Source organism: Patiria miniata, unplaced genomic scaffold (assembly GCF_015706575.1).
Source record: "Patiria miniata isolate m_02_andy unplaced genomic scaffold, ASM1570657v1 HiC_scaffold_19, whole genome shotgun sequence".
Lineage (NCBI taxonomy): Eukaryota > Metazoa > Echinodermata > Asteroidea > Valvatida > Asterinidae > Patiria > Patiria miniata.
Window position 1 is genome coordinate 248,703 of NW_024037057.1, and position 14,317 is coordinate 263,019.

Consider the following 14,317-nt stretch of genomic DNA (forward strand, 5'->3'; position numbering starts at 1 on the left):
AAGAGATTTGGCTGAAGCATTGTCCTAAGTAATAGTCCTACAGCTGCTATTTTGTGCAGAAAGATACCGCTAGCGATTTTTTCTTAAATTATCGATCACTAAGCTACGCTGTGTAGTGTAGCCAAGGGAAGAGTTATTGGTTTGGTCTAGCAGGGAACTCTTCATGTGGCCGAAGGCTACTTATAGTTAATAAATATTGATGTGAAGCGAGTGGACACGGAGAGATGACTAGATTTGATTAATTTATTCGGATGAATCTATACAAAATATACAGTTGTGGCTCTCTCGAATATATATACAAAAAAACGACAGTCAAATGGGTATACAGTTGTACGTCTGTGGAATTAAAGAAAACGAAAATGGACATCTCATTAGTTTGTTATCATTTAAAAATACATGTACATAGCAATTCAATTCAGCATTTACAGCTTAGCTCCGCAATGTAAATACGTTAATTTATCTGTAACAATTGTACCATATAATCCTGAAAGAGGTTCAATATATTTTCTTCTCAGAGTTCCAAGGATATGCAATAAATGCATTATAAAATCCCAAATCCATCCATTAATAATAGGCCAGCTAATAATTATTATTGTCAGAGTCCGTGTCCTTTAGGACACACCGTAGTGTTTATGCAAAACCGTGATTCCATCATGTCTATTTATATCACATGTGACTTGCCATCTTATAATGCGCTGTGCGAAACGGTCCTTTTCGGGTCCGCCACCAAACGTGTAGGTAGTTAGATTAAATCGTGTCCCAAACTCTAACTATTAAGGATAAATTTGCTAGATATATTACATAATTACTATGCCATATTCTCTCATTATCATCCCTGTTTCCATTGTGCAAATCTCAAGTCCATGTGCTGAATCGAAAAAGGGTAATTTGGGATTCATTTATCGTATCAATCTGGTGAAAACGTTTGCGGGTAAAGCACATGGTTGTATACAACGACTGTTTCATGTCGGGTACATAAAATTACTGTTGCATGTTTTAATCTTAGCTTTTGCTGATAAAATTGGAAAAACTTCAACATCCAGGAATTTAATTATTTAACTAAAGCTATTTGGAATGTGTACATATATTTGTAAAACTTGTCATCGTGGAAACTGGTTGTCATCCATTTAATTTTTCCTTGCTTAACAAAATCCAATCAGTTACAAAACTAATAAGATAATTCTAACATTTAAACTAATATTTGGCGGAGCCTCATGGTGCATAATACTGCCCATGGTCTCTGAAACAGTGCTTTAGTTTACTTAAGCATCAGGTAATAAGAGAAACTTGAAGAAGCACGTTCTACTTTAGTTATTGCTTTACATTTCTTGCTAATTCACCTTACAATTATGGCCAATTATGCCTAAAGCTGGTGGGTAAAGGTGATATTTTATAGCATGTATTCTCTTTAATATCGAGAACACTTCTCTTTCAAGCATAATTACAATTGAAGAGAATCAAACCCTTTGTATTATGTGAAAATCTATCCATAGTATCTTTACACAAGGCTTCTACAAAATTTACAATAAAAATTGAAAAGAAAGATATAAAAATTAGGTGTGTACTCACCGCCTAGGCTGAACAACGGTCGTGCCACCACCAAACGAAGGGGAAATTGTCCCCAACTAGCTGTAGTTGAGCTATAATCAGAGCACTTCTAAATTGTAGGTGTGGTCTGATCGCAAGCAAGTGGATGAGTGTCTCTAGCAATGCCTTGTCATTACACGAAAGCTAAGTTATGCAGCACGCAATGCAGCTCAGAAAGTGTTAACAATATTCTGGAATGCAAGGTATGTTGGAATGTTCCTGGCCAATGTAGCTGGTTATGCTAGAATGTGATTGCAGGAAAGTTAAGGAACCAAGCGAGGGCGTTGCAATAAAAAGTTTCTGTAACTACAGAGGGCGCTAATTATGTTATCAAAATAATGGCTCATCATATTGTACAGCCTATGTACTATGCTTATGATTATATTAGAAATATTACCGAGACCTGTCTGTTGTAAAACACGACAGGTCACACTCACCCCCTAATTTAAAAAAGAAAGAAAACTATACGAGGAATAAGTAGACTATGAGGAATAAGTAGCAGTAGTTAGATGGTAGTATGTGCAAGTTCAAGTTTCTGCCTCTACAAATGCCAACTTATCCTAGAATCTTCCTAGAGGATACTGCATGGTGAATACCTAGTGATCAATATCAATTAGAAATATCTCGTAGTCCAGACTCAGTATATCACTAAGAGCGAGTTGACCTCATGGACTAATATAAAGATGTTCTAAATATCACAATAAAGATGATAAACTAGGCTACTATTCAAACCAAATGTCCCCTAGTATGATAGAACTATCTAGGAGGGTATTATACAAAACAGTCCAACCTAGGATGTCCCTAGAAACGAGTTAACCTCAATGCACTGATGAAACCTTCTAGTCATTCTGCGAATAGGGCATGTAAACGGCTGATAAGAAACTTGACAATACCTACAATTTGCTAATTAAACTGACAATGCGGTCACATCTAAATATGCGAAGTAACCTTGACACTATGGCCTTATTTTAAATTTATTTCAATCTACCCTTGATTAAAGCTAATTTATAAATGTATATTAATTAAAAATATGTACAAACTTCATAACTAAACCACTGTAGTCAACCATCCAATGACTTCATGAACGTTACAACATCAACAATTCTCATCCTGTGTCGCCAACACCACTGAAAACATGGCTGGATCAATATGACAAGGATACATGATGGAAATAGCCAGAGTAAATGAAAATATCCAACTATTTGTCCAATGTTAATTGCTACAAGAAGGATCACAAGAAACATCAATAGCAATATTATTTGTCTGTTGCTATCAAATGCGATATGTTGGCGATTCAAGACTGAGCGTGGTTCACGATGTGGATTACTGTGTTGACCCTTTGTAGTTCGTCGAGATCGACGCAATGCAACTGGAGGTCGTTGTGGAAGTTGACGTCTCAATGAAGGTTTTGGAGGGGGTCTTGCCTCAGGATCTGGGGCAACCGGTCTATCTGGCTCTTGAACCGAATCCACAACTACATCCTCAGCCGGCAAGAAAACTTCAATGTCATATTCCGAGTCTGAACCAGAATCTGAGGAACTCACCATCACCTTATCTATTTCCTGACTTGGAGAAGGAAAGGATGTTGGGATTGTAGGGACCAATTTCAGCTCAGCCGAATTCACGGTTTTTTGTTTACCGCTTCCAACTGCCAGTTCTATGAAGTACACAAAAGAAGTCATATCTGGTCGCTGTACTACTCGATATATGTCTGGAAAATAATAGTCCTGAATCTTACTTCTGCCACGACTATGTTTACGAAGGTAAACAAGATCACCTATTTTGAAGATGTTGGGATTAGCTTTGCGGTCAAAGTGTTTCTTGCTCTTCCTCAACTGGTGCTGTAGCTTGGTTTGTGCTAACCGGTAGGCTTCTTTAAGTCGAGACTGATGAAGTAGCAGCCAATTGTCGTCAGAACCCTTTAACACATCTGTGTTTAGTAACAAGTCAACCGGCAAGAAAGGTTGACGACCAAACATTAGATAAAAGGGAGAAAAACCTGTAGAAGAGTGTTCTGTGGAATTGTAGGCAAAGACTAGTTCTGGTAGGTACTTTGGCCAAGCACGTTTCTGTTCGTCTGACAGGGTACGAAATAGGTTATGCATCGTTCTGTTGAATCGTTCGCATTGTGCATTGCCCTGAGGATGATATGCTGTAGTTCTTGATTTGTGGATGTTGTAGAACTGACAAAAGTGCTGAATTAGCACACTCTCAAACTGACGACCCTGATCAGAATGAATACGTCGAGGAACCCCATATTTCATGAACCACTCTTTGACTAATGCAGCAGCTGTAGTCCTTGCAGTTTGATCCTTTGTTGGAACAGCTACAGTGAACTTTGTAAAAATATCCGTGATCACCAAGACATTTTCTGTATGGTCTGTGGATGGTTCTAACAATGTGAAATCAATAGCAATGATCTCCAAAGGCTTTGAGGCGACCAAATGTCCCAGAGGATTTCTCACAGTTGGTGTAGGTAGTTTGGCAACCGAGCAGCGCTCACACTCATGAACCCATTTCTTCACATCACGGTACATATGCGGCCAATAACAACGACGACGAATCAATGACATTGTTCTCTCTTCTCCTTGGTGCCCAAAGTCATTATGTAAGCTTGTAAGAATTCTCGACTTGAGTGATGAAGGCAGAACTAGCTGATGTAGTGGACCAAGTTTAGGATCCGTTACCTCCCTGTACAAAACACCATTTCGAAGTGAAAGATGTTTAGTCTGTCTCAAAAGAACTTTTACAGCGGACGATTCTGTTTTCCTACTGGCTTTATCTGTGTCTTTGGAGTTGTGGTAACCTAAGTAGCGGTGTATGTCTGGATCAACTTCCTGTAATTTGATCAGTTCGGAATTTGACAAAGATGGAAAGGCAGATATAGTGGAGCCAATTTCTGCTTGAATTCGCATTGGACCAAGGTCAACGACATTCTCCGACATTTTCACCTGCAAATCCACTGGCAAAGGAGTGAAGGGAAACTGAGCATTTCCACTTATTGCTACCATTTCAGAAATTGTGCAGCTGTCTTCAGTTTCTATCGAGCACTGTCGAGATAAGCCGTCAGCATTTCGATTGGCACGACCAGGACGATAGACTATATTAAAATCAAATGGTGCCAGACTTGAAACCTATCTCTGTTCTGTTGCTCCAAGTTTTGCTGTGTTAAGGTGACTCAAAGGATTGTTGTCGGTTCTAACAGTGAAAGTAGATCCATATAGGTAGTCTTTGAACTTCTCTGTTATGGCCCATTTTAGTCCCATCATTTCCAGTTTTCTTGAGCTGTAGTTTTCCATCTTTTTCTCGTTTTCTCGAAGAGAACGACTCGCATACGCTATGACCTTTTCCTGATTGTCCTGGATCTGAGATAACACAGCACCTAACCCACTCAGACTAGCATCTACATCCAAAATAAAGGGTTTAGTGAAGTCTGCAAATGACAAAATAGGTGGGTTAACAAACTTGGATTTCAGTTCATCCATGGCTGTTTGACATTCTGGAGTCCAATGTTTTCGGAAAACTTTTGGAGAACTGCTACGACACTGACCAACCAAAGTATGTAGTGGCTTCGCAATCCTTGCAAAGTTAGGGACATAACGTCGATAATAGCTCGCAAAACCTAAAAAGGCTCGCAGCATCTTGACTGTACGAGGAACAGGCCAGTCGACAATGGCTTTGGTCTTGTCGGGATTCGATGAAACACCATCTTCAGATAACACATGACCCAGATAAGATATTTTCTTGCAGAACAAGTGGCACTTGGAAGGCTTCTACTTGAGTTTATGTTCTCTCAGTCTGTTAAAAACAGTGTCAAGATGCTGTAAATGATCATCAAAGGTCTTGGAAAAGATGCAAATGTCGTCAAGATAGACAAAGACCATCTGATACATAAGATCTCCCATGCATCTCTGCATAAGTCTCTGAAAAGTAGCTGGTGCTCCACAGAGGCCAAATGGCATTCTAGTATATTCGTATAACCCCATAGGTGTCACAAATGCCGTTTTTTCTTTATCTTCATCTCTTACTCTAACCTGATGATATCCACTGGCCAAGTCCAAGGAAGAGAAAAACTTGGCACCGACTGGAGCGTCAATGAGTTCATCAATACGTGGAAGAGGGAAAGCATCTTTCTTTGTGACTTCATTTAGGCGCCTATAATCTACACACATACGTAAAGAACCATCCTTCTTCCTAGCCAACACAATGGGAGCGGCATATGGGCTAAAACTTTGTATGTATGATGTTGTGGTCAAGAAGTTTCTGGATGTGTTTCTTCACTTCGTTGTATCGATTAGGTGGAATGCGCCTGAATGTTTGTGCTGTAGGTTCTGAAGTTGTTGTTTTTATGTGATGTTCTACGGTGTCAGTGTCACCTAGGTCAAGATCATGAGTGGCAAACACATCTCTATGTTTTTTGAGCAACTTCTGTATCTTCTCCATCTGCTGATCGTCACCCTCAAACTCAGACAAATCTATTGGAACTGGCGAGGCGGTGCTCATATCTGCTCGATCGACACGAATTTCACTTGCAGTTACTGTGAAATTTAATTCACCTGAGTCCTGCCCCACACTGTCAACTGAACGTAACACTCCAAGTCTAGTCTTGGGATGGAGAGTATAACCAGACCTAGAAATGTTGTCTATTCTCACCGGAAAAGACTTCTTCACTTCAACTAATGTAGAAGCTACAAGAATCCCTACAGGAAAATGATCGCTGTTCCGCAGTGGTTCGACTACTGCCAGTTGAAAAGGAAGATCTTGTGGCACTCTGGCCATCACCGTCACTGACGTTTCTGGAGGGATGTATACCACCTGGTTACAAGATTTTACAATGGCAACCATCTCTTGCTCCTTAACCTGCGCCTCAATCTGCATGCTCAAAACAGATCTTAGAAAATGCAAAGGGGAAGACTCCCTGAGACAACTGTCTGTCAGGGAATCGACCAAAGATGCCAACACATTCATTCCAAGAATTCCTGGAACCTTGTGCTTCTGCTCTTTACATTCTACATCCAGTGGATCACGGACAACTAAGAATCCCATTTGACTCAAAACAATACCATCACAATTTACATCAACTTCTATGTATCCAACATAAGGAATCTCTAAGCCATTAGCTGCCGTTATACGAAGACAGGGACTGTTCTGCTTAATAGTGCTTCCTGTTGGTTGCAAATGGTTGCGAAAGAAGTCCTCTGTGACAGTTGAGACCATGGATCCAGTGTCAATCAGACAGGTGGCATCAATATCTCCCAGTTTTATAGTGAGTATAGGACAATCAGCAACCAACTTGTTACCTTCCCCAAAAGTGGCGTGACATGACGAAATTGAAGTAGGGTCCACAACCTCCCTCTCTGCCGAGGGACCCAATTCGCAGAGAGTGTCTAGTTTTCCTGTGTGGACTTTGGTGCATTGATTACTTTGCGAAGTTCTTCAATGGTGTTGTTTGCGTCTTGTATCTGTCGTTTGTAGCAGTTGTCTTTAGTGTGGCCTGCTTTGTTACAATGATCACACTTGATTCTGTTGTTGTTTGGTGTTCTGTTGTATGCTTGTGGACTTCTGGATATATCTGTGAGCTTTTGATGCATCAGTTTAGTCACATCCTCAATTTGCTTCTGTTGGGTATCCATTTGTTTCTGTTGTTTATACATTAGATCAATAAGTGTCTTGGTGTCTGACCTAGCAGTTGCTGCTTCAACTTGAACCTGTTTGGGTATCTGAATCAAGTCCCTTGATTGCAGGATGGAGTCCGCTGCTAGCGAGGTAGACGACTGCAGGACTAAATGTCGGGCGGGGTAGCCTCCAGATTGTTCACCAGTAGCCTATACCCTATTTATTTGACTGCCGTTAATATCTCCAAAATCTCTTAGTCCACTTTTTCAATGGAAGATTGCAAATGTCTTTCAATGCTTCACATCAAAAGTAGATTCTTAGTGTTCAAAGAATCAACTGCCGACTACGCCATTTGTAGCCAAGGGAAGAGTTATTGGTTTGGTCTAGCAGGGAACTCTTCATGTGGCCGAAGGCTACTTATAGTTAATAAATATTGATGTGAAGCGAGTGGACACGGAGAGATGACTAGATTTGATTAATTTATTCGGATGAATCTATACAAAATATACAGTTGTGGCTCTCTCGAATATATATACAAAAAAACGACAGTCAAATGGGTATACAGTTGTACGTCTGTGGAATTAAAGAAAACGAAAATGGACATCTCATTAGTTTGTTATCATTTAAAAATACATGTACATAGCAATTCAATTCAGCATTTACAGCTTAGCTCCGCAATGTAAATACGTTAATTTATCTGTAACAATTGTACCATATAATCCTGAAAGAGGTTCAATATATTTCCTTCTCAGAGTTCCAAGGATATGCAATAAATGCATTATAAAATCCCAAATCCATCCATTAATAATAGGCCAGCTAATAATTATTATTGTCAGAGTCCGTGTCCTTTAGGACACACCGTAGTGTTTATGCAAAACCGTGATTCCATCATGTCTATTTATATCACATGTGACTTGCCATCTTATAATGCGCTGTGCGAAACGGTCCTTTTCGGGTCCGCCACCAAACGTGTAGGTAGTTAGATTAAATCGTGTCCCAAACTCTAACTATTAAGGATAAATTTGCTAGATATATTACATAATTACTATGCCATATTCTCTCATTATCATCCCTGTTTCCATTGTGCAAATCTCAAGTCCATGTGCTGAATCGAAAAAGGGTAATTTGGGATTCATTTGGGAAAACGTTTGCGGGTAAAGCACATGGTTGTATACAACGACTGTTTCATGTCGGGTACATAAAATTACTGTTGCATGTTTTAATCTTAGCTTTTGCTGATAAAATTGGAAAAACTTCAACATCCAGGAATTTAATTATTTAACTAAAGCTATTTGGAATGTGTACATATATTTGTAAAACTTGTCATCGTGGAAACTGGTTGTCATCCATTTAATTTTTCCTTGCTTAACAAAATCCAATCAGTTACAAAACTAATAAGATAATTCTAACATTTAAACTAATATTTGGCGGAGCCTCATGGTGCATAATACTGCCCATGGTCTCTGAAACAGTGCTTTAGTTTACTTAAGCATCAGGTAATAAGAGCAACTTGAAGAAGCACGTTCTACTTTAGTTATTGCTTTACATTTCTTGCTAATTCACCTTACAATTATGGCCAATTATGCCTAAAGCTGATGGGTAAAGGTGATATTTTATAGCATGTATTCTCTTTAATATCGAGAACACTTCTCTTTCAAGCATAATTACAATTGAAGAGAATCAAACCCTTTGTATTATGTGAAAATCTATCCATAGTATCTTTACACAAGGCTTCTACAAAATTTACAATAAAAATTGAAAAGAAAGATATAAAAATTAGGTGTGTACTCACCGCCTAGGCTGAACAACGGTCGTGCCACCACCACACGAAGGGGAAATTGTCCCCAACTAGCTGTAGTTGAGCTATAATCAGAGCACTTCTAAATTGTAGGTGTGGTCTGATCGCAAGCAAGTGGATGAGTGTCTCTAGCAATGCCTTGTCATTACACGAAAGCTAAGTTATGCAGCACGCAATGCAGCTCAGAAAGTGTTAACAATATTCTGGAATGCAAGGTATGTTGGAATGTTCCTGGCCAATGTAGCTGGTTATGCTAGAATGTGATTGCAGGAAAGTTAAGGAACCAAGCGAGGGCGTTGCAATAAAAAGTTTCTGTAACTACAGAGGGCGCTAATTATGTTATCAAAATAATGGCTCATCATATTGTACAGCCTATGTACTATGCTTATGATTATATTAGAAATATTACCGAGACCTGTCTGTTGTAAAACACGACAGGTCACACTAGTAACTATTAGAACGGGCTTGGTTTCGAGACTGGTCTTTCTAGAACTAACTCTGCCGCCATGGATGGAGCACGTTATCAGAAGGGCTCCTCTAAAGGAGGACTTGCCTTGAGTATGGCGATCGTGTTCTTCGTTTTTACCAGTTTTAGGCCTATACTGAAGGTATCTGGAGAAACCATTTGCACTCGGCAGCCATTGTCACAAACGTTCGTTGCTGCTGAAAATCGAGCACTGAGAAATGCCACAATATGGTCAGGTTCGGTTGGTAGTCGTGTCACTTGTGTCAGCAAGTGTCACTCCTTGCCTGCGTGCAAATCGGCCAACTTCTATCAACCCAGCGGAGTATGTGATCTGAATAATGCCACACGAACCGATGTTCCCAATAACTTCGTTGCAGACTGCGCGAGCGTGTACTTTGATGATAATGGAGACACATCTAAGTTGTCTGTTGCAGCTAACAGCGATTGCCAGAGTTTACTGAAGGCAGGTTACAGCGTGAGCGGTATCTATACGATATTCCCCGACGGGTTCGCTGATAGTCTGAGGGTGTACTGCGACATGGAGACCGACAGTGGAGGCTTGCTTGTCATTCAGAGGCGTCAGGATGGCAGTGTTGACTTCTACCGCGACTGGGCTGACTACCGCGTGGACTTTGGGGACTTGGCTGATGAGTTTTGGCTCGGCAACGACAACTTGCGCACATTGAGTGATTCTTCTGGATTTTGGGATCTGCGAATCGATTTGGAGGACTGGGACGGCAACACAACCTGGGCAGAGTACGGAGATTTCTGGATCTCTGGACAAGATTACCGTCTGAGTTTTGATTCGTACAATGCTAACAGCACGGCCGGAGACTCATGGCTAACCACAATCACCAGCCGTTTTCAACAAAGGACAAGGACGATGACTCTCATAATAACCTTAACTGCGCAGAGGATGAGAAAGGAGCTTGGTGGTACACGTGGTGTTCTGATTCAAACCTGAACGGTATGTATTTTTATGCGCCTTCACATACACATTTTCAAGGCATCATTTGGAGTTCTTGGAAAGGATATTCCTACTCGCTCAAAAAATGTGCATGAAAACTCGACGTACCATGGACTATTCACAGGCTGCTTAAACAATATTTGAAATTAGCTATTAACACATGTGAAATAGATGTCCTTGCCTTTAAAACGTGTGCATACGCACATGAACCTATAGTGACTAGACGATTTAGAATAAAAATCACTCTACTTTTAGATTGAAATACTCTGACAAAAGAAACCAATCCAGACGAAACTTGAGTAAAACTCCATTTATTAGATTGAATGGATTTCAATCTTTAGCGTCTGTTTTAGGCGCTGGGAGCTAATGTTCACTCGAACAGAGTGACTTTTTTTTCTCTTTGAAACTATGAGAGTACTCTCAAAATATAAAATAGCAAAAAAAACACTAAGTTCCCTGAAATGTCACAATTTGGTAGTAGATCTTGTATCAGTATAGTGATTGCATCAAATGTCATTAATTTGTAAATGCGCGCTAGATTTCTTAGTTTGCCTACCTGACTTTAGAATTGTCACAAGATGACAGCAAAACGCGTTTTATGTCAGCTCATTGGCGGAATGTTTTAATAAAAGAACCTAGCCATCTTTCTGAAGAAAAGCGCCTCTTTTTCAATTAAAATGAAGCATACATCATACCCTTTGTCAAGACATGTAATGAATACAAGGTAAACATAGGAACATACAATGCAAACTGTGCATGAGTAACTGGCCAGGACAAGGGCAGCATGGTAGTATTTTCTTTTGAGGTAATCATTTGTTAACCTGTTGCTATGGTTACTTGGTCAAAGATGAAAGTTGGTCGATACATCATGAAAACCATTGCTACAGCTAGAGGTACGAACAGAATCAGGACAACACATCATTGTACGTATTTGTATACGTCTCAACGTGATCAATATGTCCGGTGGTTTGAATCAATTTTACTTGTTTCGGAACGTGCCCGGAGACGAGGAGTAATCGAGCAAGCCAGGAGCATTGAAGACCGGTGGCTGTCAATATCACGACCAAGGTTATAATAACAATTGATTTATGCCATGGAGATACCTTCACTTGGAAATATTATGCTATGTGTTTCGCTGAAATTCCAACTATCACTTTGCGTTGACGTCAAAATGGAGGAGGTTCGGGTTTTGAGTCGCTCAAGTAGAGAGGTACTTGTCACCTGTCTTTGGAAGGGGCATAACATGCATGTAACTGACTAACTGTGCATGGGTAACTGGAGAGGACGAGTGCGGCAGAATAGCGTTTCCTTTGAGGTAATCATTGTTAGCCCGTTGTCATGGTTACTTGATCAAAGATGTAAGTTGGTCGATACGACAAGAAAACCATCGCTACAGCTAGAGGTACGAACAGAATCGGAACAATACATCATTGTACGTATTCGTATACGTCTCAACGTGATCAATATGTCCGGTGGTTTGAACCAGGTTTATTTGTTTCGGAACGTGCTCGGAGACGAGGAGTAATCGAGCGAGCCAGGAGTGTTGGAGACTGGTGGCTTTCAATATTACACCAAGGTTCCAATAACAATTGATTGATGCCATGGAGATACCTTCACTTTGAAATATGCTGCGTGTTTCATTGAAGTTCAAACTATCACTTTGCGTTGACGGCAACATGGAGGAGGCTCGGGTTTTGAGTCGCTCAAGTAGACAGGTACTTGTCACCTGTTTTTGGTTTTATACTTTCTTTTTAAGCTTGCCCACGTCTCAAGGTACCTCTTGTGGTCATGCACTCTCACAGGACTTCAATGCTGCTGAAAATCGAGCACTAAGAAATGCCACAATTTGGTCGGGTAGAGTTGATACTCTTGTCGGCTGTGTGAGCCGGTGCCACTCTTGGCAAGCTTGCAAATCAGTCAATTACTTCAAGTACAATCGCAGGTGTGATCTGAACAATGTAACGGGAGTCAATGTGCCAACTAATTTGGTTGCACACTACGGGAGCGTGTACTTCGATGGTCATGGAGGCACACCTGAGGTCTCCGTAGCTGCTTACGGCGATTGCCAGAGTTTACTGCAGGCGGGTTACAGTGTGACCGGGATCTATACGATATTCCTCGCGGGATTCGCAGATGGTCTAAGGGTGTACTGCGACATGGAGACAGACGGTGGAGGCTGGCTTGTCATTCAGAGGCGTCTAGATGGCAGTGTCGACTTTTACCGCGGCTGGGCTGACTACCGCGTGGGCTTTGGGGACTTGGCTGGTGAGTTTTGGCTCGGCAACGACAACTTGCGCACCTTGAGTAATTCTACTGGACCTTGGAATCTTCGAATCGATTTGGAGGACTGGGATGGCAACACGGCCTGGGCCGAGTATGGAGATTTCCGGATCTTAGGAGATGATTACCGTCTGAGTTTTGGTTCGTACAAAGCGGACAGTACGGCCGGAGACTCACTGACATTCCATAATCAATGGCCATTTTCAACGAGGGACAACGACAATGACTTGTTATCGATCATTAACTGCGCAGAGGACGTGCACGGAGCTTGGTGGTATGTGGCGTGTTCTCAGTCAAACCTGAACGGTATGTATTTTAACTCATCAAGGGAACAGAATGGAGATAGGCGAGGCATAACATGGGTTTTATGGAGGGGTGAACTTTATTCCTTGAAAAAGTGCGATATGAAGACTCGATTAGCAATATGAGATTACTTAAACGTCTTATTTCAGAAGACTCGATTAGCAATATGAGATTACTTAAACGTGTTATTTCACTTTGACCGTCAACTTTTGTTACCACTTTAAATATTTGTAGGGCATTAAACTTTAGTCAAGATGTGACACGAAAGCTAATGCGAACAACCAGCAATTGAACATATTTTGTACATGCTTATTTTCACGATAAGCACTTAGCCAACAAGATTATATCAGGTATTCAAACGTTGTCCCACTAATGCCAAAGTTCAGTTGCTTGAGCATGCATTACTCGAAAAACAGATTACAGCTATAGTCACTTTGGTGCAGAACTGCAGATGTGACTAAAACTTAATGCATCTGACTAGTTTTTCTTTTATCGGACTTAATTGTTCAGTGTCAAAGTAAAAACACTCTGAATACTCCCAAATAGCGTCCGGATTCAATAAGACAGTTATACCAAAATGCTGTGCAATATATACATATATATATCGGTGGAATTCAACTACAAACCGGGACCTCGCTTTGGCAATATCTCCTTACTCTGATGATTAGTTGAATCGGTGTATAATGAATTCATTTTTTTTTTACGATTGATTAGTGAAATTACTAATCAACCATTGCTTTGAAATACTCATGTAACAACAAACTTTCGCTGTACAAAATTTATTTTTATTTGAACGGCTTATAAAAAGCGACAGAGAACAAATATAGTGGCCAGAAAAAGAGACCACTCTGGTGGAAAACCGACGAGTTGGAACTCTGAAGGACGGAGGTTCGACACCAGCCGTAACTGAACTAGAATAACAGTTATTATTCATTTGTCTGTTTTTGAGGTAAGGGTGGACGAGTTCATGGAGAAAAAAAAACATTTTTAGCTCAAACAAAACTAATTTAAACTTCGTTTAATAGCTTTGTGTAGGTGAGCAAAATAATTACGTTCTCTGAGGAATTTTATGAACTTTTCAGAATGTGGCTCTAGCCGATTGTTTACTTAGACCGAGATATGTTTAAGCGTTCAACACTGGGTTTATTATTATGTAAACCATTAAAATTCGATTAAAGATGACAGCGTCTCTATAAACCGGCTGTTACTTGCCCGCATTTATATGCTGATAACATTGCCATCATTTTTTTGAAAATTGTTTTTTTTTTTCGATTTTAGGATTTTTGATTAAAAACAATTA

General features: G+C 40.3%; 2 long non-coding RNA genes across 2 annotated transcripts; both read right to left on the reverse strand.

Moving 5' to 3' along the window:
• Positions 1-225: 225 nt before the first annotated feature.
• Positions 226-2,032, reverse strand: LOC119725251. Its single transcript, XR_005270701.1, has 2 exons — positions 1,570-2,032; positions 226-336 (listed from the first exon to the last, which is right to left on the reverse strand). It is a non-coding gene; the product is annotated as an uncharacterized LOC119725251 (long non-coding RNA).
• Positions 2,033-7,665: 5,633 nt separating this feature from the next.
• On the reverse strand, positions 7,666-9,439 carry LOC119725253. Its single transcript, XR_005270702.1, has 2 exons — positions 8,996-9,439; positions 7,666-7,776 (listed from the first exon to the last, which is right to left on the reverse strand). It is a non-coding gene; the product is annotated as an uncharacterized LOC119725253 (long non-coding RNA).
• Positions 9,440-14,317: the final 4,878 nt, after the last annotated feature.